At 42.6% G+C, this 26,404-nt stretch overlaps 1 protein-coding gene and 1 non-coding gene across 2 annotated transcripts in view; one reads left to right on the plus strand and one right to left on the minus strand.

The window, feature by feature from the left end:
- MUC16 (mucin 16, cell surface associated) overlaps positions 1-26,404 on the plus strand; it is a 142,097-nt gene that overhangs the window by 63,122 nt on the left and 52,571 nt on the right. The gene's annotated exons all lie outside the window — the stretch shown is intronic.
- Positions 7,507-7,632, minus strand: LOC136387012 (U6atac minor spliceosomal RNA). Its single transcript, XR_010748062.1, has one exon. It is a non-coding gene; the product is annotated as a U6atac minor spliceosomal RNA (small nuclear RNA).

The raw sequence follows: 26,404 nt of genomic DNA on the forward strand, positions 1-26,404 counted from the left end.
GTTCTTCCTCCTACCAGAGTACCTTTGAGGACCTTTCCAGCCAGGTTCACCCTTCAATGCCTCATCTGGGAATTTGTCTGAGGGGCCATTTGCCAAATAAATTTTCCCCCAATTTACTCAGTTTATTGACTTACTAAGGCTTATTTCATGAATAATTCCTCTCAAGTATATTCTCATTCAAGAGTATATTTAAAGCATATGTAAAGGACTACTTACAGCCTGACCTGTGGGGGTGCAGTGGATAAAGCAATGACCTGGCATGCTGAAGTCCCTGGTTCAAAACCCCTGGTTTGCCCAGTCACATACAAGAAGCAACTCTACGAGTTGATGCTTCCTACTCCTACCCCCTCCTTTCTCTCTCTCTCCTTCTCTCTCTCTCCTCTTTCTAAAATCAATTTTAAAAAACCAGGTTTTTTTGTTTGTTTTTTGTTTGCAGAAACTCGGTCGTTTACAGAAACAGGTTATAGAGAATGGCTTAGGATGCTGAGTGCTGGGGGTGGGACTGGTATTCAAGAACACTGCAGGGGCTGGTAGGCCTGTCATGACTCCGAGTGCCCTGTGGCTACACTGGAGTGATGCCACCACTCCTCCCCTCCTCTGTGTCCCGAGATCAGAACCCAACAGGAGTGACTGGGAGCGTCTTCAGAGAAGAGAATGCTTACCTGTGGGACTGGAGAGAGGAGCTGTGATCCTGGCAGAAACTGTGGCCACCATAGACACTGGAGAGAAAATACCCATGAGCTTGGGGTGGGGAACCAGCATATCACCTTGGTCCCTGGTCATTGGAGTCTGGGGGTGGAGCAGGGGGTGAGTATGGAGGCAGTGGGCTCTTGGATTTTCCATTCCTAAGGGGTGGGACTTACAGTGTTACAAGACTTCTAAACCTTAGAATACTCACTGCTGGGGGTGGTGGCCCAGGTCTGGTGGGTGTAACCTACACAGGGAGAGAAAGATAAGGTGAGGACAGAGAAGGATGAAGGAAAAGGGAAAAGGAAAAAGGAAAATCTGGGCCCTGTTGAGATGTAAAAAGATGGCAGCCCCTCACCATTGATGTAGAGACTGTCCTGGTCCAGGGTGTAGGGGCCCAGCTGGGTGACACCACGGGTCAGCTGGCTCAGCTCCCAGTACAGCCGCTCCCTGTCCAGCCCCGGGCCCGCGGGGTCAGGGCGGTGTGTGCAGACGATGTCTGCTCCAGTGGCTGTCCCATCCTTCTTGGTCCTGGGAAGGGTGGTTAAGGGGGATGACAATAAATTAAATGAGTTCCTGAAGAGGGGTCCTGACATTCCTGGGGGCAGGACAGGAAGGAGGAAATGAGGAGGCTGGTAGAGAGGTGAGAAGTTGACTTAGATTCTCTGAGCTCACTGACGTCTAGCCGGTCATTGTTTTGTGCATGTTGCCCCTGGTCAAATACGGAAACAAAATTCCAGCTCCTTATCTTGGTGCCCTAGGCCCTCCTCAGTGTTGCTCCAGCCTACAGTTCTGCTCTTGTTACTGAGTGTTTTGTAAGCTCACCTCTCTGTCTCCAGGCAAAGTGGTCCTCTTTGCCCCTAAGTCACCTTGCTCATTTTAAATGCAGTCTCTGCTAAGAGAGTCCCTGCCTGGCTCCCACATCCCTTTTGTTCTATCTATCTATTTATTTATTTATTATTATTTTTTCATCAAGAAAAAATGGGACAGGGAAGACTCTTCAAATGATGATGGCAATATCTGAGTGCCCCATAGCCCCAGCTTGCTTTATTATATAGCCCTATGCAAACCAAGGAAGTCCTTGATACAAAGTAACACATCCAAGGCTAAAACAGAAACTCTTCCAAGGCATAAACAGGATGCATTAGTGAAATCTACCAACCTCTGAAAACAATCAAGGAGTCAGTGGAAGGGCATGTAAATTGCTTCCAGCAAGTCAAGGAAGCAAGTGAAGTGGGTGCCAATACTCAGCCTCACAGCCAATATGGAGGTGGAGGGGGCAGAACTCAGTGCTTTGCCTAGCCTAAAATCTATAATGGCTTTCTGCCATTTATGGTTCACAAAAACACCCCGTGTACACCCCCCCCCCCCCCCAGCGGGGCTGAATGCTTGCAGAGGGCAGGCAGACTGGAGGCGGCAGGGGGCGGCTGTAACACCCAGGACACAGCTGTGGAGGCCAGGGCGGTTGGAGCAAGCTAGCCTGGGCCATCCTCTGAAGGTGGGAACCTCTGCAGCCCCTGCGAAGGTCTGGGCTCCCACACTGTCTTGCCTGCGGCATAGGGCCCGTCCTTGACAGGGCAGAGGCCTGAGCAACAGCAGAGGGGGTCCCTGTGGGCACGTGTGATCCCGCCAGCAAGGGTAGAAGTCACAGCGGCCACTGCCGAGATCCGGGCCAGTGCCCAAACCTGTCGGTGGCGTGGGCATGCCCTCAGTGGCAGGAGACCTTGGGGGTGATCTGAGTGAGCGCGTGTGGGTCTGGCCGTGGAGGTGGGAGCCGTGGTCGCTGCTAAGCCTTGTCTGAGCTGGTGCACCAACCCCCAGCGACGCGGACCCGTCCATGGCAGCAGTGGAGGTTGAAGCAGAGGCTAGGGCGGTCTTGGAAGCGGTCCAAGCGGGCACGCGAGTGTGCGCAGCCCTCCTGGGGCAGCGGTGGCCGCGGTGTCCGCAGTGGTGGGCTGCCACCAGCAGCACCTGAACCCAAACACCCCCGACAGCAACAGAAGCAGCGGCCCAGTGGACAGACCACAGAACGGGTGAGTACACCCTACTGCAGGGGTCCCCAAACTTTTTACACAGGGGGCCAGTTCCCTGTCCCTCAACCGTTGGAGGGCCGGACTATAAAAAAAACTACGGGGCCGCGGCGGCTGCGGGGCGACGCGCAGGCCGGACCCACTGAAGCGGCGGCGCAGGGAGCGGGGCTGCCGGGGTCTTGGCGGTGGCGAGAGGGCGGCGGCAGCGCGCGGCCCCCCTAACCTCCAGCCGCGGGAGCGCACCACCCGCTGGGCCGGCCCGCAGCGATGTCCGGCGCAGAGGAGGCTGGTGGAGGCGGTCCGGCGACGGGGCCCGGCGGCGGCGGTGGCGGCGGCGGTGGGCGAGGCTGCGGGGCCGGCGGCGGTGGAGGTGGGCGAGGCTGCGGGGCCGGGGCGGCCGCGGGGCCGGCGGCGGCGGCCCGCGACGGTGGGCGAGGCTGCGGGGCCGGGGCGGCCGCGGGGCCGGCGGCGGCGGTGGGCGAGGCTGCGGGGCCGGGGCGGCCGCGGGGCCGGCGGCGGTGGCGGCGGCGGTGGGCGAGGCTGCGGGGCCGGGGCGGCCGCGGGGGCCGGCGGCGGTGGCGGCGGCGGTGGGCGAGGCTGCGGGGCCGGGGCGGCCGCGGGGCCGGCGGCGGTGGCGACGGTGGTGGGCGAGGCTGCGGGGCCGGGGCGGCCGGACGAAGCGGGCCTGGCCGGCGCCCGGCAGCTGCAGGAGGCGGCCGGCGACCCCGACGCACCGCCCAAGAAGCGGCTGCGGGCGGCCGAGGCGGCGGTAGCGGGAAGCTGGAGGAGCGGCTCTACGCGGTGCTGTGCTGCACCGTCTGCCTGGACCTGCCCAAGGCCTCCGTGTACCAGGTAGGGCCGCCGGCCCGACCCCAACCCGGCCCGGCCGGCGCCCCGGGCACCATGTCTCCTCCGAAGCCAGGCCCGAGCCCCGGGATCCGGGACCCAGCGGCCGGGACTCTGGCGTCTCTTTGGAAGCTCCTCATTTTTCTCTTCTCGGGACTTTGTTTCCTCCTTCGAACCCCCTTCTTTCTTGTTCCGATTCCCCGTATTTCCCGATCCAAATCTGTCTCCCCTCTAGATGTTTCTTCTCTTTGCAGCTGCCCCCACACACTCCGCAGCCCCCTGGCAAGCTGAGCCCCGATAAAGCTGGTGACAGGTGCCCCCCGCCCCCCACTTCAGAGCTCGCTCCCCGCATTTCTCAGCTCTCCTGTTCACTCCGGAGCTCCTCTGTTCTTTTACCGACCACCTCTCCCCCCCAAAACCTGTCTCCTCGGGCTCCCCCTGCACCCCTACCTCCTCCCAAGTGGAAAAATTCTCTTGGCCCCCTTTTTTTCTGGAAGAACTCTGAGGAGAGAGGGGGTCGCCTCTCCTCTTCCCTCTCCCATTTCCTTCCCCCTCATCCCTGGTCTGGATGAAACACCTGCATCCAGCCCCACAGTCTGGGTCCCTTCTCCAGGCGGACCCTGTGCCTTAAAAAACAAACAAACAAAAAAAAATAACAAAAAAAAAACTATGAACAAATTCCTATGCATACTGCACACATCTTATTTTAAAGTAAAAAAACAAAACGAGAACAAATACAATATTTAAAATAAAGAACAAGTAAATTTAAATCAACAAACTGACCAATGTTTCAATGGGAACTATGCTCCTCTCACTGACCACCAATGAAAGAGGTGCCCTTCCAGAAGTGTGGCGGGGGCCGGATAAATGGCCTCAGGGGGCCGCATTTGGCCCGCGGGCTGTAGTTTGGGGACCCCTGCCCTACTGAGTGCTCATGCTGTCCATTATGCTCTAGGAGTACCTATCTTCTTTCAGTTTCTCAAAATTTTCAACCTTCCTTCCACATCAGGAAATCTTTCTTTCTCCCCCAAGAAACAGTAAGCTCCATGAGGGTAAGGACGTCTGTTTCTGTTTCACCCTATATACAGAAGTGCCCAGTGCAGTGTCATTTTGTACTTATAAAATATTGCTAGACTTCAGGTTGGCTCAGTGGTAGAGTGTCAGCAGCTGTGTGGATGTCCCAGGTCCAATTCTCAGAGCACACAGGAGAAGCGACCATCTGCTTCTCCACTCACTCCTCTGTCTTTTCTTTCTTTCTCTGTATTTTTTTTTTTTTTTGTGGTTCCACATAATTTTTTTATTATTGTTCTAGTTCTATGAAATACACCATTAGTATTATAATAGAAACTGCATTGATTCTACAGATTGCTTTGGGTAGTATAGACATTATAAGAATGTTAATTTGTTCTATTGGTACAGTATACGCTTCCATTTATTTATATCTTCAATTTCTTCAGTGTTGTATAATTTTTCAACTACAGGTCTTTTGCATCCTTGGTTAAATTTTTTTTATTAATTTTAATTGGGTGACATTGATAAATCAGGGTACATATGTTCAGAGAAAACAGCTCTAGGTTATTTTGCCATTTTCTTATGCTGCATTCCCATCACCTAAAGTCCAATTGTCTTTCCTCACCTTCTAACTGGTTTTCTTTATGCCCCTCTCCTCCCCCGTTCCCCTCCCTCTCCTCACCCCCATAGTTTTTTCTGATTTACTTATTTCGATCAGTATAATGTTATCAAGGTTCATCCATGTTGTTGTAAATGATCCGATGTCATCATTTCTATGGCTGAGTAGTATTCCATAGTATATATGTACCAAAGCTTTTTAATCCACTCGTCCTCTGCCGGACACTTGGGCTGTTTCCAGATCTTCGCTATTGTGAACAATGCTGACATAAACATGGGGGTGCATTTCTTCTTTTCAAACAGTGCTATGGTGTTCTTGGGGTATATTCCTAACACTGGTATAGCTGGGTCAAAAGGCAGTTGGATTTTTAATTTTTTGAGGAATCTCCATATTGTTTTCCACAGTGGCTGCACCAGTCTGCATTCCCACCAGCAGTGCAGGAGGGTTCCCTTTTCTCCACATTCTCACCAGCACTTAGTTTGTGTTGTTTTGTTGATGAGCGCCATTCTGACTGGTGTTAGGTGATATCTCATTGTGGTTTTAATTTGCATTTCTCTACTGATTAGTGATGTTGAGTATTTTTTCCTCTGCCTATTGGCCATCTATATGTCCTCTTTGGAGAAGTGTCTATTCATTTCTTTTGTCCATTTTTGGATTGGATTGTTTGTCTTCCTGGTATTAAGTTTTACAAGTTCTTTATAAATTTTAGTTATTAACCCCTTATCAGACGCATTGTCAAATATATTCTCCCATTGTGTAGTTTGTCTTTTTATTCTGTTCTTACTGTCTTTAGCTGTGCAGAAGCTTTTTAGTTTGATATAGTCCCATTTGTTTATCCTGTCTTTTATTTCACTTACCTGTGGAGACAATTCGGCAAATATATTGCTGCGAGAAATGTCAGAGAGCTTACTGCCTATGTTTTCTTCTAAGATGCTTCTGGTTTCACGACTTACATTTAACTCTTTTATCCATTTTGAGTTGATTTTTGTGAATGGTGTAAGTCGGTGGTCTAGTTTCATTTTTTTGCAGGTAGCTTTCCAATTTTCCCAACACCATTTGTTGAAGAGCCTGTCTTTACTCCAATGTATGCTCTTACCTCCTTTGTCAAATATTAGTTGTCCATAAAGGTGTGGGTTTATTTCTGGGTTCTCAGTTCTCTTCCATTGATCCATATGCCTATTCTTATGCTAGTACCAGGCTGTTTTGAGTACAATGGCCTTATAGTATAACTTGATATCCAAAAGTGTGATACCTCCCACTTTATTCTTCCTTTTCAGGATTGCTGAGGCTACTCGTGTTCTCTTTTGGTTCCATATAAATTTTTGGAATATGTGTTCTATATCTTTGAAGTAAGTCATTGGTATTTTAATCGGTATTGCATTGAATTTATAAATTGCTTTGGGTAATATAGTCATTTTAATGATGTTTATTCTTCCTAACAATGAGCACTGTTTATGCCTCCACTTGTTTGTATCTTCCCTGATTTCCTTTATCAATGTTTTATAATTTTCTGAGTACAAGTTTTTAATCTCCCTGGTTAAATTTATTTCTAGGTACTTTATTTTTTTGGTTGCAATGGTAAAGGTGATTGATTCCTTAATTTCTTTCTGACAGTTCATTGTTAGTGTATAAAAATGCCTCTGATTTCTGAGTATTGATTTTATATCCTGCCACCTTGCTGAATTCATTTATCAGGTCTAGTAGTTTTTTGACTGCGACTTTAGGGTTTTTTATATACAATATTATATCATCTGCAAATAATGATAGTTTTACTTCTTTTCGAATTTGGATGCCTTTTATTTATTTTTCTTGTCTAATTGCTGTGGCTAGGACTTCCGGAACTATGTTGAATAAGAATGGTGAAAGGGGGCACCCCTGCCTTGTTCCTGATTTTTTTTAATAAATACATTTTTATTTTAATGGGGTGACATCAATAAATCAGGGTACATATATTCAAAGAAAACATGTCCAGGTTATCTTGTCATTCAATTCTGTTGCATACTCATCACCCAAAGTCAGATTGTCCTCTGGCACCTTCTATCTAGTTTCCTTTGTACCCCTCCCCCCACTCTCTCTTTCCCTCCTTCCCCCCCTCCCCCGCCCCCTGTAACCACCACACTCTTGTCCATGTCTCTTAGTCTCATTTTTATGTCCCACCAATGTATGGAATGCTGCAGTTCTTATTTTTTTCTGATTTACTTATTTCACTCTGTATAATGTTATCAAGATCCCACTATTTTGTTGTAAGTGATCCAATGTCATCATTTCTTATGGCTGAATAGTATAGCATGGTGTATATGTGCCACATCTTCTTTAAAACAGTGGTTAGATGCCACGAAGTAGGTGGCAATGCTTTAACCGTATGCGTGTTGTTAGGCCTGAGAGCCTCTTCCATCCTTGTCAAGGGGAGTGCTAACCTTCTCTCCTTTCATACAACACTTGTTCCTGATCTTGAGGGTTTTGCTTTTAGTTTTTGCCCATTGAGTATGATGTTGGCTGTGGGTTTGTCATAGATGGCCTTTATCATGTTAACGTATGTTTTCTGTATTCCCACTTTGCTGAGTGTTTTGATCATGAATGGGTACTGACTTTGATCAAATGCTTTTTCTGCATCTATTGAAATTATCATGTGGTTTTTCTCCTTCCTTTTGTTTATGTGATGAATCACATTGATTGATTTGCGAATATTGTACCAGCCTTGCCTCCCAAGAATAAATCCCACTTGATCCTGGTGTATGATTTTTTTCATATATTGCTGGATCCGGTTTGCTAATATTTTGTTGAGGATTTTAGCATCTACATTCATCAGAGATATTGGCCTATAATTTTCTTTCTTTGTGTTGTCTTTGCCTGGTTTTGGAATCAGAATTATGCTCACCTCATAAAAGGAGCTTGGAAGTCTTCGTTCCTCTTGAATTTTTTGAAATGGCTTGAGAAGGATAGGAGTTAGTTGTTCTTTGAATATTTGGTAGAATTCACTTGTGAAGCCATCAGGCCCAGGACTTTTCTTTTTTGGGAGCTTTTTGATAACTGTTTCAAGGGTGGAGAAGCAGATGGGCGCTTCTCCTGTGTGCCTTGGCCAGGAATTGAACCCAGGACTTCCACACACCAGGTGGATGCTCTACCGCTGAGCCAACCGGACAGGGCAATGGTAGTGTTTTTTTTAATTTGAAGTTTCAGTTCATCCCTGTATCTTTTAACTTAGTATCTGGTTAGTTATTTACATAAATAAGAGTAACTGATTTTATAAAACATTGTGCAATTTAAAAAGACTTATATGTAGTGCTTCTTACTTGGTCTTTACAACAATTTTGTGATACTATCTCCATTTCAGAAATGAACCTCAGTGAAACTCTAGGTTCATAAAAACTAAGAAATAGCCAAACAAGGTTAATCTAACTCCAACTTTGATCCTTTTTCCCCTAAGCACCTTTACTTTTCCTAACAACGTTAGTAAACATTGAGTTAGTATCCGTGTAGGGCTAGGCACTCAGCTGGGTGCTAGTGTTATGGAAGTAGAGATTTGTCTTTTAAGAGCCCTCCTCTAGTAGAGATGCTGAGATATATTGGTTTTGTTCCAAATGTCTAAACAATTAGAAACATATTACATATAAGAGAATTAGAAAGCTATTTCTGTACTTACGATATCCCTTAATAGCTCATTTAAGAAATTAACTTTGCCTGACCAGGTGGTGCGCAGTGGATAGAGCGTCAGGCTTGGATGCAGAGGATCCAGGTTCGAGACCCCAAGGTTGCCAGCTTAAGCACGAGCTTAACAGGTTAGAGCAAAAGCTCACCAGCTTGGACCCAAGGTCACTGGCTCAAGCAAGGGGTTACTCGGTTTGCTGAAGGTCCGCGGTCAAGGCACACATGAGAAAGCAATCAATGAACAACTAAGGTGTCACAACGAAAAACTGATGATTGAAGCATCCCACCTCACTCTTACTCATTCTGCAGGTTACAGCAGACCAGCCTTAGCCTCCACCCCCCGTGGACCTTAAATGGCCATCAGTACCCATCAGGAAGCTAGAGCTTTGCACGGGCTTTCTTAGGTGTAGGTGACCCTGTTAATGCACAGAGCTGTTATAAGAGATATTGGTTCCCTTCTGGGACATGGTAGCTCCTGTCTGTCCCTATCTATCCCTCTTTCTGACTCTCTGTCTCTGTAAAAAATAAAAAAATTAAACTTTATTTTTAGAGCATTTTTAGGGTCAGAGTAAAATTGAGCAAGAGGTACAAAGATTTCCCATATGCTTTCATCCCCCATACCCTCCACACTACACCTTTTTCCACTGTCAATATCACCTGCTACAGTGGATACCTGTATTATAATTGATGAAGCTTCACTGACACGTCATTTTCACCAAAGTCCATCATTCACATTAGAGTTTATTCTTGGTATTTATTGTACATTCTATGGGTTTTCATGACTATAAAATAATATATAACCATGTAATACACAGAATAGTTTCACTGCCTTAAAAATCCTGCCTGTTCATCACATCCCTCCAAAGCCTCTGGAGACTACTGATATTTTTACTGTCTCCATGATTTTACCTTTTCCATAATGTCTTATTCTTAAATCATACAGTTTTTTCATATTGGCTTTTCACTTAGTAATATGTGTATAAATTTCCTTCATGTGTTTTCATACATAATAGCTCACTTCTTTTTAGTGTGAATAATATTTCATTGTTAATTGACCACAGTTTACTCATTTACCTACTGAAGAATATCTTGGTTGCTTCCGAGTTTTGGCAATTATGAATAAAGCTGCTGGTTCTTTACTTTTGATCTATATGTGTTTTTATATTTCAAGGGGGCTTCTTGTAGTTAGCATATATTTGGATCTAGTTTTTTATTTATTCTCATAGTGTCTTTTAATTGATTTATTTAGATCATTGACTTATAAAGTGATTATTGATATAGTTGGATTAATGTTGATATTTGTTACTGTTTTCTATTTGTTGTTCTTGTTCTTTGTTCCTATTTTCTCTTCCACATTTTTTTAATCTTTTTTTTTAAACTGGAGAGAGACAGATAGACAGGAAGGTAGAGTACCTGACCAGGCAGTGGTGCAGTGGATAGAGCATTGGACTGGGATGTGGAGGAACCAGGTTTGAAACCCTGAGGTAGCCAGCTTGAACGCAGGCTCATCTTGTTTGAGCAAGGCTCACCAGCTTGAGCCCAAGGTTGCTGGCTTGAGCAAGGAGTCACTCAGTCTGCTGTAGCCTCCTGGTCAAGGCACATATGAGAAAGCAATCAATGATAAACTAAGGTGCTACAACAAAGAATTGGTGCATCTCATATCTCTCCCTTCCAGTCTGTCCCTATCTCTCTCTCTCTCTCTCTCTCTCTCTCTCTCTCTCTCTCTCTCTCTCTCTCTCTCACACACACACACACACACACACACACACACACACACACAATGAAGGGAGAGAGATGAGAAGCATCAACTCATAGTTGTAGCATTTCATCTGTTCATTGATTGCTTCTCATATGTTTAGACCGGGTGGGATGGGGGGTCCCAGCTGAGTCAGTGACCCCTTGCTCAAGCCAGGGACCTTTGGCTTCAATTCAGCCACCCCATGCTCAAGCTGATGAGCCTGCACTCAAGCCGAATGGGCCTGTGCTCAAGCCCATGACCTTAGGGTTCTGAACCTGGGATCTTAGCATCTCAGTTCAACACTCTATCTACCACACAACCACCTATCAGGCTACCTTTTTGTTATTTTTTATTTTTTCTAAGTGAGAAGAGGGGAGCTAGAGAGACAGACTCCTGTATACACCTTGACTGGGATCCCCCTGGTAACTCCTGTCTGGGGACAATGCTCTTCCCATCTGGGGCCATGCTCACAACTGAGTTACTTTTAGTACCTGAGGCAGAGTCTCCACCTGCTATCTCTTTTTTTTATTATTATTAATTTTACTAGGGTGACATCAATAAATCAGGGTACATATGTTCAAAGAAAACATGTCCAGGTTGTCTTGTCTATCAATTATGTTGCTTACCCATCACCCAAAGTCAGATTGTCCTCTGTCACCTTCTATCTAGTTTTCTTTGTGCCCATCCCCCTTCCCCTTTCCCTTTCCCTCTCCCCCCACCCCCTGTAACCACCACACTCTTACCAATGTCTCTTAGTCTCGCTTTTATATCCCTGCTACGTATGGAATAATGCAGTTCCTGTTTTTTTCTGATTTACTTATTTCACTTCGTATAATGTTATCAAGATCCCACCATTTTGCTGTAAATGATCCGATGTCATCATTTCTTATGGCTGAGTAGTATTCCATAGTGTATATGTGCCACATCTTCTTTATCCAGTCATCTATTGACAGGCTTTTTGGTTGTTTCCATGTCCTGGCCACTGTGAACAATGCTGCAATGAACATGGGGCTGCATGTGTCTTTACGTATCAATGTTTCTGAGTTTTGAGTGTATATACCCAGTAGAGGGATTGCTGGGTCATCAGGTAGTTCTATTTTCAGTTTTTTGAGGAACCATCATACTTTCTTCCATAATGGTTGTACTACTTACATTCCTACCAACAGTGAATGAGGGTTCCTTTTACTCCACAGCCTCTCCAACATTTGCTATTACCTGTCTTGTTAATAATAGCTAATCTAACAGGAGTGAGGTGATATCTTATTGCAGTTTTGATTTGCATTTCTCTAATAACTAAAGAAGATGAGCATCTTTTCTTATATCTGTTGGCCATTTGTATTTCTTCCTGGGAGAAGTGTCTGTTCATGTCCTCTTCCCATTTTTTTATTGGATTGTTTGTTTGTTTGTTGTTGAATTTTAAGAGTTCTTTGTATATTTTGGATATTAGGCCCTTATCTGAGCAGTTGTTTGAAAATATCATTTCCCATTTAGTTGGCTGTCTGTTTATTTTGTTATCAGTTTCTCTTGCTGAGCAAAAACGTAGTCTGATCTAGTCCCATTCATTAATTTGTGCCTTCACTTCTCTTGCCTTTGGAGTCAAATTCATAAAATGCTCTTTAAAACCAAGGTCCATGAGTTTAGAACCTATGTCTTCTCTATGTATTTTATTGTTTCAGGTCTTATATTTAGATCTTTGATCCATTTTGAATTAATTTTAGTACAAGGGGACAAACTGTAGTCCAGTTTCATTCTTTTGCATGTGGCTTTCCAGTTTTCCCAGCACCATTTGTTGAAAAGGCTTTCTTTTCTTTATTGTGTGTTGTTGGCCCCTTTATCAAAAATTATTTGACCATATATATGTGGTTTTATTTCTGGGCTTTCTATTCTGTTCCATTGGTCTGAGTGGCTATTTTTCTGCCAATACCATGCTGTTTTGATTGTCGTGGCCCTATAATATAGTTTGAGGTCAGGTATTGTAATGCCCCTGGCTTCATTCTTTTTCTTTAGGATTGCTTTGGCTAATTGGGGTTTTTTATAGTTCCATATGAATCTGATAATTTTTTTATTCCATTTTTTAAAAAAATGTCAGTGGAATTTTGATGGGAATTGCATTAAATTTGTATATTGCTTTGGGTAATATGGCCATCTTGATTATATTTATTCTTCCTAAACAAGAACAAGGAATATTCTTCCATCTCATTATATCTTTTTATATTTCCCTTAACAATGGTTTGTAGTTTTTGTTATATAAGACCTTTACATTCTTTGTTATGTTTATTCCTAAGTATTTTATTTATGTTTTTGCAATCGTGAAGGGGATTATTTTTTTGAGTTTTTTCTCAAATGTTTCATTGTTGGCATATAGAAAGGCTATGGACTTTTGTATGTTAATTTTGTATCCTGCGACCTTACTGTATTGGTTTATTGTTTCTAGTAGTCTTTTTGTGGATTCTTTGGGGTTTTCGATGTATAGCATCATATCATCTGCAAAAAGTGATACCTTTACTTCTTCTTTTCCGATATGGATACCTTTTATTTCTTTGTCTTGTCTGATTGCTCTGGCTAGAACCTCTAGTACCACATTAAAAAGAGTGGAGAGAGTGGACAACCCTGTCTTGTTCCTGATTTAAGGGGGAAAGCCTTCAGTTTAGTGCCATTTAATATGATGTTAGCTGATCGTTTATCATATATGGCCTTTATCATGTTGAGATATTTTCCTTCTATACCCATTTTGTTGAGTGTCTTAAACATAAAATTGTGTTGTATTTTATCAAATGCCGTTTCTGCGTCTATTGATAAGATCATGTGGTTTTTGTTCTTTGTTTTGATGATGTGGTGTATTACGTTAACCGGTTTACGTATGTTGAACCATCCTTGAGATTCTGGGATGAATCCCACTTGATCATGATGTATTTTTTTTTAAATATGTTGTTGTATTCGATTTGCTAGTATTTTGTTTAGTATTTTAGCATCTGTATTCATTAGAGATATTGGTCTGTAGTTTTCTTTTTTTGTGCCATCCTTGCCTGGTTTCGGTATGAGGGTTATATTAGCCTCATAAAATGTGTTTGGAAGCATTGCTTCTTCTTCAATTTTTTGGAAGACTTTAAGTAGAATAGAAACCAAGTTTTCTTTGAAATGTTTGATAAAATTCGCTAGTATAGCCGTCTGGGCCTGGACTTTTATTTTTGGGGAGGTTTTTAATGGTTTTTTCTATTTCTTCTCTACGAAATAGGTCTGTTTAGGCTTTCTGCTTCTTCCTGACTCAGTCTAGGAAGGTTGTATTGTTCTAGGAATTTATCCATTTCTTCTAGGTTGTTGAATTTAGTGGCACAAAGTTTTTCATAGTATTTTACAATAATTCTTTGCATATCTACAATGTCTGTGGTGATTTCTCCTCTTTGATTTTGGATTTTGCTTATATGAGTTCTTCCTCTTTATTCCTTGGTAAGTCCTGCCAGGGGTTTGTCAATTTTGTTGATCTTTTCAAAGAAACAGCTCCTTGTTCTATTAATTTTTTCTATAGTTTTTCTGTTCTCTATTTCATTTATTTCTGCTCTGATTTTTATTATCTTCTTTCTTTGGCTGGTTTTGGGTTGTCTTTGTTCTTCTTTTTCCAGTTCCTTAAGGTGTGAAGTAAAGTGGTTCACTTGGGCTCTCTCTTGTTTGTTCATATATGCCTGAAGTGATATGAACTTCCCTCTTATCACTGCTTTTGCTGCGTCCCATAGATTCTGATATGTCGTATTGTCATTTTCATTTGTCTGTATATATCTTTTGATATCTGCGCTTATTTCTTCTTTGACCCATTCATTTTTTGAAAGTATGTTATTTTGTTTCCACATTTTTGTGGGATTTTTTTTCTTTTTTTTGCAGTTGAATTCTAGTTTCAAGGCTTTATGATCAGAAAATATTCTTGGTACAACTTTGATTTTTCTGAATTTGCTGATATTGTTTTTGTGGCCCAACATATGGTCAATTCTTGAGAGTGATCCATGTACATTGGAGAAAAATGTATACTCTGTCACTTTGGGATGAAATGTCCTGTAGATGTCTATCATATCCAAGAGCTCTAATGTTTTGTTTAAGGCCAATATATTTTTATTAATTCTCTGATTGGATGACTGATCTAGAGCCGTCAGCGGTGTATTGAGGTCTCCAAGTATGATTGTATTTTTGTCAGTTTTTGTTTTAAGGTCAATAAGTAGCTGTCATATATTTTAGTGCTCCTTGGTTTGGTGCATATATATTAAGAATTGTTATGTCTTCTTGATTCAGTGTCCCCTTAACCATTATGAAATGGCCATTTTTATCTCTGAGTACTTTTGCTGTGTTGTCAGCATTATCAGATATGAGTATTGCTACGCCTGCTTTTTTTTGGATGTTATTTGCTTGGAGTATTGTTTTCCAGCCTTTCACTTTGAATTTGTTTTTATCCTTGTTGCTTAGATGAGTTTCTTGTAGGCAGCATACAGTTGGATTTTCTTTTTTAATCCATTCTGCTACTCTGTGCCTTTTTATTGGTGAGTTTAATCCATTTATATTTAGTGTAATTATTGACACTTGTGAGTTCCTATTGCCATTTTATACATTGCTTTCCGTTAGTTTTGTGTCTTGTTTGATCCTTTTCTTTCGTTTTTCTATCTTTTGTTTTTATTTGGTTGTATTCCATACATCTTTCCTCTGTTGCTATCTTTTTTATGTCATGTGCTTCTGTGGTGGATTTTTCAATGGTGGTTACCATTAATTAATGAAAAGGGTTCCTACTCTGTTCATTGTAGTGCACTATCTTGTGAGTACTTTTGCACTCCATCGTCCTTTGCTACTGTTAATCTCCATCCTTCCCCCCCCCCCCCTTTTTTTGTTGTCACAGTTGAAATTTGGTTTTATTGCGTTCTTCTTGGAGCTTTTACTTGTGGCTTTATTTTTTTTTTTTGTTCTTTGTATCTGATTATTGAACCCCCGTTAGTAATTCCTGGAGTAGGGGTTTTCTGATGATAAATTCCCTCATCTTTTCTGTATTTGTAAATGTTTTTATTTCTCCTTTGTATTTGAAGGATAGCTTTGATGGGTATAGTATTCGTGGCTGAAAGTTCCTCTCTTTCAGGACTTTAAATATTGGGGTCTACTCTCTTCTAGCTTGTAGAGTTTCTGTTGAGAAATCTGATGATAATCTAATGGGCCTTCCTTTATATGTTGTATTCTTCTTTTCCCTGGCTGCCTTGAGAATTTTTTCTTTGTCTTTGGTTTGTACCAATTTCATTATGATGTGCTTTGGAGTAGGTTTGTTGGGGTTAAGAAAACACGGAGTTTTGTTTGCTTCTTGAATTTGAGGCTTTACTTCTTTTCACAGGCTTGGGAAGTTCTCATCTATTATTTGTTTGAATATGTTCTCCATTCCATTTCTCTCTCTTCTCCCTCTGATATACCTATTATTCTTATGTTATTCTTTTTGATGGAGTCAGATAATTCCTGTAGGGCTCTTTTTTTTCAAATTTTTCAGTCTCTTTCTTCTCTCTGTTGTGCCTCAAGTTGCTTGTCTTCTATTTCACTAATCCTCCCTTCTATCTGGCCTGTTCTATTAGCTAAGCTTGTTACCTTGTTTTTCAGCTCGTGAATTGAGTTTTTTTTATCTCTGTTTGATTGGTTTTTATAGTTTCAATTTCCTTGGTAATATATTCTTTGTGTTCATTGAGTTGTTTTGTGAGCTCCCTAAATTGCCTTTCTGTGTTTTCTTGTATATCTCTGAGCATTTTTAGGATTTCTATTTTAAATTCTCTGTCATTTAGCTCCAAGGTTTCTAATATATTAAATTTTTCCTCCATAGATTTTTTCCCTCATCTATCTGTGTTACTTCTCTTTCTTTTGTATCCATGATACTCGATTTTCTCTACCTTAATGGCACCTGAGGGTGGTTTTGTTGATAGTATTAATGAGATTTAATAAAGAATAAGAAGTTAAAAAATAAAAATAAAAAAGAAAAGAATTTATAAAAATTAAAATAAATTAAAAAAATTATTCCCCCCCTTCCTTTTATCCTCTCCTCTCCCCTTCTTCTTGAAAAAATCTTGTGGTAAACTGTGAATTATATTGTGTTAAATAGAACAAACAATGCCTATAATGGAGGACCTCAGTTGGGGAGAAGTAATAAAGGGGCAAAAGAAGGGGGCATGTACCTACAAAATGTCAATAAGGAAAAAATTTGGGTCAAGAATAAAATGATTTGCTTTTAGGTGTTCATTGACTAAGAGATATGATGAGAGGAATAAGAGGGAAACAGGAAAATGGGGGGGAATTAAAAAAATTACTATTGTATTTAGTGGAACAAGAACTAGATAAAATGGAGAGCCAGGGTTGGGAGCACTGCTATTGAGTTAAAAAAGCAAAGTAAAAACCCCCAAAACGCCACAAACATAAGTTTGAGTCCCAGATAAGATAATTTGTTCTTTATTGAGTGTTGAATGAGAGGAGATGTAAAGGAGAAAGGAAGAAACTAATATAGAGGGAGAAAAGAAAGAGAGAGGAAAAAAAAAGGAGGGAACCACTAAAAGAAGAAAAAAGAAAAGAGAGAGAGTTAAGGGTTTTGGATTGCAACCCTCAGAGAGAAAGGAAGAAGAAAGAGAAGATAATGGGAGATGTAACACTTACGGGTAGTGTAGTTCAAGGAGAGGAGAGAGTAAGACCGGCAGAGAATTAAACGACCAAATTGGAAGAGGAAAAAAATAATCAAGACATGAAGATAAGAGAAACTAACGAACAAATATAATAAAATGGGATAGGTTATAAAGTCTGTGGATTATTCTTGATTTTGAGAGGTTATCTTCTTGCTTTTTCTTTTCTCTTCCTCTTCCTGGTTGGTGACTCTGTACCCCGGGTTCTGTCCCTGTGGCATGCTCAGGTAGAGGTTTGCAGTTGATAAGTCTCTATGGCAATGTCATATATTGGGCTTTAGTCTCGTTGGCAGTTGAGGCTCATTAGCATTTGTAGGCTCCGACAGCGAGAGAGTCCGTGTTCCCGGAGCCTCTCTCCTAGTCTTTCCTTCCTGAATTAGTAGCCTGATAATCTAGCTATGGGTTTGCTGCTGCCTCTGCCTGGATAGTAAGAGGCTCAAAGAGCTGGTAAATCCCCATTCTATTCCCACTCAGCACAGGGTTCTGGGTAAGGCTCAATCAGTCAGAGCTGCTAGTATAATCAGGTGAGGCTTCCGCCCACACAAAGACCTGTGACTCTGCCACTCAGTCCGGTAACACGGGCGGGCACCCACTCCCGGGGTGCTCGGAGGAATCTTTCACTCACTATCTGCGTGCGCAGATCAGGGTATGGAGCAGGCCGTCTCTTACTTTGAATGAGTCAGCCGCCCGCATGGAAGAGTTCCAGCATTGGAATTAGCTCTTGCTCCCTCCCCATGTGTGGCTTTTTTAGGGTGCTGGGGCTGCCCGAGATTCTGCTTTTGGCCCACACAAAGGCCCCTGACTCTGCTCCTCTGTCCGGGAACACGGGTGCCTACTCCCATGGCGGTCGGAGGAATCTCTTGCCAACTATTGGTGTGCGCTGACCAGGATATCAGCCCGGCTGGCTCACACTCCAAGTGAGACCGACGCCCGCACGGAAAAGTTCCAGCATTGGAATTTGCTCTCTCTCCCTCCCCATGTGTGGCTTTTTCAGGGCGCTAGGGTGGCCTGGGATTCCGCTTTTGGTCCACACAAAGGCCTCTGACTCTGCCTCTCTGTGGGGTAACACGGGCATCCACTCTGAGGCGCTCGGAGGGATCTCTGCCCACTCTCTGTGCGCGCAGACCAGGATATCAGGCCGGCCGTCTCACACTCCAAGTGAGACCCACACCCGCACGGAAAAGTTCCAGCATTGGAATTTGCTCTCGCTCCCTCCCCATGTGCGGCTTTTTCAGGGCGCTGGGGCGGCCCGGAGATTCTGCTTTTGGCCCACACAAAGGCCTCTGACTGCCTCTCTGTGGGTTAACACAGGCGCCCACTCCCGAGGCTCTAGCAGGAATCTGTTGCCCACTATCTCTGCGGGTCGACCAGGAGATTGAGCGAATGCCTGCCTCACTTGTCTTTCTTTGTGTGGGTTTGGTGCGAATGCTAGCTTTTATTAACTGAGTTCCTACAAGTATAGTTTTTCCTCAGCTTGGATCTCCATTCCACTGCCTGGTTTGGCCGTTAGTGCCACGGCCTGGATCTATTCACCCCTTTTGCCCGCCTTAGTTCCTATACTCTCAGCTCCCAGTGAAAGCAGCCCTATTTAGGTTAGTGAGGAAGGCGGAGTGTTTCTTACTTCCTATTTCCTTCAAGGTTTGATTATATATTTAGCCAATTTTTTGCTCGACCATACCTTCGGGTGTATTGCGGAACATCTGGAGGCTCCAAGGATAGATTTTTCTGTTTCTGGTTGAAGATCTTGTTGAGTTTTTGGGGAGATTTATCGGCATCGCTTCCTACCGTGCCATTACTGTAATGTCACCTCCACCTGCTATCTTTAGCACTCAAGGCTAATGCTCTTGAACCAATGGAGCCATGGCTGTGGGAGTAAAGAGAGAGAGAGAGAGAAAGGAAGGGGTAGAGAAGCAGATGGTGGCTTCTCTAGTGTGCCCTGACCAAGAATCAAACCCAGGATATCCACATACCAGGTCAATGTCTACCACTGAGACAACTGGCCAGGGCCCCTTTTGTATTTTTAATTGAGAATTTTAAATAATTCCATTTTCTCTCCTCTACTTTTTTAGTGGTTGCCCTAGAGTTTGAAGATACATTTACACCTAATCCAAGTCCAGTTTCACATTACACTATACCACTTCACAACTAGTGTGAATACCTTATGATAGCAAAATAATTTTGATTTCATTCTCCTATCCCTTCTATAAATTCTGGCATTCATTTCATATATGTATGAACATAATAACAACATATACATACAGATGTTCATTTAAGTATATAAAGTTGAAAACATTGCTGCTGAATAAACATTCAAAATAGTTTATTTTGAATAAACTATTATCTGTTAGAAGTTTTAAGAATAAGAAAAATAAAGGTTATATTGCTTTTCCCTTTGTTAGTTTCTCATAATCTCTGAGAGATTATATTCTGCAGCTGTGTCTAGTCTTCTAATAAGCCCATTTAAGGAGATTTTTGATTTTTAATATTTCTTTTTTTGGTCTTAAATTTTTTTTCTCTCTTCTTACATATCCTGCTTTGGCATGTTGTCTACTTTTTCCATTAAAGCCCCTAATTAGCATTATTAATCACAAGTTTTTTTCAAATTCCTGTTCTGATAACGCCAGTATTTCTACCGTACCCACCTGACTCTGGTGCTGTTGTTTGTCTATCTCTCATCAAGCAGTGTATTTTGCCTTTTCGTATACCTTGCAATTTTTGGTTGAAAAGTGAACATGATGTTGTGGGTAAAAAGAATTGCAGTAATATGTGTGTGTTGTAGGAGAAACATTACAGTTCTATGATTAAGTCTTAATTTTTTGTGAGTATATATTCCTGGAGTATAAATTTCACAAATACTTCTCACTATTTTTGCTCCCTTAAGTGAGACAGGATGATTAGATGGGGCTAAATTTGGGTATTTTCTTTCCCCAGGGTTGGTTATGTTCTGATAAAACCTTAGGAGATAAAGTTCTGGTGAAGTAGTTTCACTTAAGGCAGGGCTTGTTAAGAATAGAACCTTCTGGCATATTTCAACATGGTTCCTTTTCTCCTTCCCCTGCTGGAAACTTCAGGGAATTTTTTCTCATGTTCATTCTGAGCACCTGGCAGAACTCCTGGAGGTAAAACTCACAAATGTGTGGGGCCCCCTGTGACTGAGTCTCCCTGGAGTTTTTAGCTCTCAAATTGTCCACACTGAGCCTCCATAAACTAATCAATTACAGTTCAGATTTTCCCACTCTGGCACTGCTTGCTGTGGAGGTGTCTGTTTATGGCTTTCTGCTCTGGTAAGTTGTCATTTTCTGTATTTACCTCTGTGTCTCTTCAATTGGGGGGACAGCAGTTTGCCCTGTGACCTCACTTCTATGACAGATCTAAAAAGAGCTGTTGATTTTTCAGTTTTTCAGCTTTATAACTGTTGTAGGGATGGAGTGGTGACTTCAAAGCTCCTCACATGTCAGACTGGAAACAGAGTCCTCAGTTACCACTTTTTTCAAAAAACCTAAAGTAGTTGACATCTTAGCTCAGTATTACAGAATAAGTAATCTAACATGCTAACATTTTATTTGGGAGTGGGGTGAATATGTTCCTAGGGAAGCAAGAATGAGGGTAAAGGGAATTGAGGCAGAAAAAGGAAAGAAAATCCAGGAGGATGAGCTCATGAGACGGCTACATCTTCACAACACAGTCAGCCGCATGCTTAGATTGGCGTGATGTCTCCAGAGAAGTCATATGGAAACACTGCATCTCAGAGCAGTCCACTGTAGCAAAGGAAGGGTGAGAAATGTATCTCCTGGTGTCCTTCCCATCTACTTTTTCTCAGTGGTGAAGTCCACTCTATAAGGCGTTAACTTCCTGTATGTCCAGGTTGTGATATGCAGTCTCTCCCTTTAGTTCCTGGGGCACCCAGAGCCTCTGTCCTTCAGTGCAGCAATTTCTCCACACTATTTGGGGCTAGATGTATTGCAAATGGTTGCTGCCTGAGTGGAATGGGGTTAGACAAGGAATGGTAGATCTAGGGTAATGCACACACTGAGTTTCCTATACTACATCTCTTCACCCACCAGATTTACCGGCATCCTGTTATAACATCCTAGATCTTGTATGACAACAGATGCTTTATCTGCTTCTTAAGGAAGGAGGTATAAGGCCAATCCTTCCAAATAGTAATTTCAATCCCCTAAGATTTAAACCTTAAGATTAGCAAACCAAGCGATAGTTCTCACTGCTGCAGCATGAACCCTGGGTTGTTTTCCTTTGTTAGGCAATAGTTGCTGTGAGTGTCCATTTACAACTACAGTGGAGCACAGAATCACCCAGAGGTGTTTCAGTGAGTCCTGCAAACCAGATGTATTTGTCCCCATTGTGTAGCAACAACCCTAGCTTCTCATTTTCTTGCTTATCCACTGGCTTGCTGAGTTCAAAATATTTCAATTCCAGTTCAGTTAAAATACCTAATGTATTTTCTAGGAAGCACTGTTACCCTGGGAATCAGGATCTCCAACCCAGCAGATACAAGATTGTGAGACAGAAAATACAAATTTCGTTTCTGGTTTGTCGATAGTGATGGTGAGCGAGACTGAGCCTAGTTCTACCCCTTGGTTTCTAGGACCCCTGCTTTTGGATACATGTAGAGGATCTGAGCCTGCCATCATGGCCATTTTGTTTATTAGCCCATTGTGCAAGCAGTGGTTCACCAAAGAGAAGCTGGTTGACACCCAGGAAATAGGTCGTCCTATCTACCTTGCTGTTGAAAACCTCCTGTGGCTATGCCTATGTTTTCAGTCACTTCTGAGAGAGACTGTATTGAGACAGTGATTCATTTATATAGAATCCTAATTGAGCATTGCAACTGTCTTTGATCTGGGTTCAAGATATTTTCTTCTCCATCAAGTGGTTATAGGGAATTTCCCATGAGGCTTGGGGTGTGAACTGAGGGAGTGGCTCCTGTGCAACATGTTCAGATGATAGAGAGGTCTAGGCCAACAGTTCATATATTTTTGCATCTTCTAGACTGCTTGAATCTTTTCTTAAATATGCCATTTAATACAATTGTTTGTTTCTATGTATTGGTCAAATAAGTTTGCAAATAACATGTATATGTTTGCTTGCTTATAGTTTGCATTAAGTGTGGGGGACAGGCTGTAAGCAGGCAGGGTCATTATAACTTAAAGCTTAGTTTTAAGACTAAGCCTTTCCCACCCTAAGTGACTTTGTATGAGAGACTTTCTTGTTTGTATATTGGATTAAAGGTTTGACTTCTACTCTATAAAATGGGGCAGAGGAGCCCATGCTGGAGGAGAGCAGAGAAAGGCCACATGGAGGAGAGGAGAGGCAGCCAAGATGGCAGAATGCTGAGGGAGAAGCCAGTTTGTGCAGAGAGAAAGAGATGGGGAACAGAGGTGAATAAGGCTGGTGAGGTAGAGACCTTTGATTCTAGGAAAACTCGGATAAGTCAGTGGCTCTGAGGGCCCTGAATGGAAAGGGAAGTTTCTTCCCACTGTGTGTATTTCTTGCCCACCAGGTGCAAGCTAGGATTAAAGGTAATGGCCCACCAGTTCTTGGCTCCATTGTTTCATTACCGTTTGTCCGAATCAAATGTGAAACTGTATGTGCCAGGCGACGGTGATGGTGGCCGTGGCTACTGGCTTTACACTCTGCCTCTCCATCTTTCTCTGGGGGTTGGTGTTAACACCAAGCCCATGTTAGGCAGCTCTGATTGCAGTTACTTGGCGCACCATATCCGGCTCACAGGCTTTCCTTCAGAAGGCATGTCCTTCACGTTCTAGATCACTGGATCCTTACACATTTCGCTGACATATCAGGCTCCATAATAATCAAGGACTTACTGCCTATCCTCCAAAACATATATATTTGATTAGGCATTCAAATTACTTGACCCATTCTCGTTATTAGGTCCAATTAGTAAAATATCAATCAGTATAGAAGGCTAGCATGATGCACTGCAGAATATCAAGCTGATTTATAGCACTATAGAATAGACCATGACAGACAGCAGGAAAATTAAACACAGACTTAGGGCCAGAGAGTGAAGATTTACTGCTGCCCTTGCAATATAAAGGAGAACTGCTTTTGGTTCTCTCTGTTAATGAGATTTAGGAATAAAGTGTTCAACAATGCAATGGCCTCAGATAGTATGCCAGAGTTTGACATGATTTACTCCAATAAAATTTATATCTAAGCACAGAAACTGTAATTGGAGATACTACTTTGTTAACTTTATAATAATCTACTGGAACCCGCCACGATCCATATGATTTTTCTTCTTTGCAGAGGCCAGATAGGTGGGTACATTATGGGAATCACCATCCCAGAATCTTTTAAGTCTTTGTTGGTATAAGTTTCTGCAGTTGTTTTGGGGAAGTCATACTGCTTCTTATTTACTCTGTTGGCCTGGAGGGAAGATGCATTACACCTTTTTATCATAATGTTCCTTAAGTCATAGGTCAGGAAACCAAAGGCCAACTTCTAAGTATATCTATCCCATTAGGCATTCAGAGACTAGAGAAATAGCAACACAGAGAGTTCTTGGATCTATTGGATCTGCTGTGAGATGCACTTGAACACAAACACCATTTTCAGTCTGGGTTCTATAAGGCTTCATTTTAACTGGAGGACCAGGTGGTGTTTTGATAACAGCGTCAGCTGTTACTTCATTCTCAACATCCTCAAGAAGTTTGAGTATTCCCTTGTCTTCAGTGCACAATTACTCTGGCAAATTTGAGGAAGGGTTAGGGAAATATTTGCTCTGCTTTTAGTCTCATTTTGGGACACAGATTTCCCTTCAATTAATGGACTCTGGATCTGTGAAGTAACTTAGATCTACTAACTAGAAATTTCAATTTTCCATCATAGTGTCTAACAGCCTTACGTGGCTCATCAGTTTTCAATTCTTTTTGGTTGTACAAATCAAGCAAAATTTTAGTTCAGTGATTCTCAAGCTTTAGTGTATATATCCAGTCACCTAGAAGGCAAGTTAAAACAGATTGCTGGGCCATATCCCAGAATTTCTGCATCTGTAGGTCTGGAGTGGGGCTTGAGAATTTTTATTTCAAATAAGTTCCAAGGTGATGTTAACGCTGCAGCTCTTAGGATCACTCTCTGACAACCTCTGCTCTAGAAGGTTGTCTGTTTATGTCATCTTTGGAAAAACCAGCATCAATTAGGTGTAATAATAGATTACTTGGCATTTATGGCCCAAACACCTTGATTGCCATTCTAAGCCTTACAGCTCAGTATGGTAATTTTATCCACTTGGCCTCTCCTTTGTCAAAAGTCCAAATACCCCCATTGATATTAAGAAGCCCAGGGCTATGCCAGGATCTTCCACTGTTAACCCTGGAAAGGACACCCAAATGTGCCCCCTTATCAGTGTATTTCTCAGTCAAGAGATTCTCCCTGGTCCCTCCTGGTGAGGATACTCAGGAGGTGGGTTTACATGACTTTATTTTAATATTCCCTTCTTCCTAAGCCTTCTGACCCCCCTACCTCATTACTCTGCCAAGTCAATTCTAACAAATCTACTTCAAACTCACTGACCCATTGTGAATGCAGGCTTTAAGGAGTGATCCCACCTAACAATTAGGTTTGGTAGACATTTAATTTTATTGGGATATTATTAATACCTACTAGACATTAAACTCCAAGTTATAGATTAGTTGTTCATTTGAATGAGTTCTTCTGATCCATCTTAAATTCTAGTTCCCTGATCTAACACCCTCAAGATCTGCCCCTACTTCTGTTTCTCTGTTTCTTTCTTGATATATTTATGAATATCTGGTCTTACCACCTGCACTGGAGCTATCTATGGCTTTCCCAGAATACCTTAAACTGACAATTAGCTTCCCTGAGCCTATCACGGATTTTAATACCTTCATAAATACTCCGTTACGGCAGTAGTAACATAATGATCATTACCGTCATATGGACCAATTGTAGTGGCAACCTGATATCCCAAGGCTTACCCTAAAACTCCGCCTTATACCTATCAGCCATAGGAAGAGCATTAGAAAGGCTGATGTCACAGCAGCCAGCTGTTACCTCTATCTCCCTTCTGCTACCAATTGCCTCAGGCTGGCTGTTTTAGGGAAGACAATCTGAGGGATAGCTTCATGCTAATGTTTTATTGAGGTACAGACCCAGGTAAGCAAGAATAAGGGGAAAAGGGAAGAGGCAAGGACTGAGGGAGGGAAATGACAAGGAGAATTACCAAGCTGGCCATGGCTTCAGAACTAACATAGCTGCTTTCTCAGTCTTGTGAGACATTCCAGAGAGGCCAAATGAAATGATTGCATTTCATAACTGTCCATTAAGGTAAGGAATGAAAAGTCTGCTTTCTTAGGGTGTTAACTTCTCCATCTTTCCTGCTGTGTTACCCAGCCTTTCCCAACTACCCTTGAGAAAGCCAGGGCCTCCATGGGTCCAGTCTAGCAGGGATCAGATATGATGATCTCTCCTTGTCAGTTGGAGCTGAGAGTGGGAATTTCCTGAACAGTGGTGGATGACAGTGGTCACAGTAGTTGGGACATAATATTATGAATCTGGTGTGACCCATTGCGGGGGCTGCTCTGGGATGTGAGAGAGGTGGCTGTTGTGGTGTGGCATCAGCGGCACCAAGCAGCAACTGGGTTCAGCTCAGCCAGTCTGTGTCCTTGTCAGTTCATTTATACTTTCTCAAAGGCCTGTCGAGAAGCAGTTTTAGTACAGAGATCTAGAAATTAAAAAGAAAAAAAAGATTTAGCCAAATTCCTTGATCTTATAAAGTTTACAAACTATTTTATGAAACATACACATAAATGGATAATATTAACAATGTGATAAAGGCAAGCATGGGGTAAACAGGGAGCAGAGAAAGGAGCAGTAGTTCTGTTTGGGGTGGGGCCAGGCTGGTCAGGAACAATTTCTTCAAGGCAGGACTGGCTTCATAGGCATGCAAACAGTAGCTTTGGGCCCCATTCTCAGATGTGCCCATGATTGGGGATTAATGCTTTGTGACCTTTTTTGAAGTTCTTGATTGTTTTATCTCTGGATGTGTGTTTTGTAAGTAAAGTCTGATGGGACAGTGGAGTTTTGTAAGTAAAGTCTGATGGAGCATATGCCAAAGGCTTGTGCCTCAGCTTCCATTCAGATGTGCCTT

Source organism: Saccopteryx leptura, unplaced genomic scaffold, assembly GCF_036850995.1.
Source record: "Saccopteryx leptura isolate mSacLep1 unplaced genomic scaffold, mSacLep1_pri_phased_curated manual_scaffold_41, whole genome shotgun sequence".
Lineage (NCBI taxonomy): Eukaryota > Metazoa > Chordata > Mammalia > Chiroptera > Emballonuridae > Saccopteryx > Saccopteryx leptura.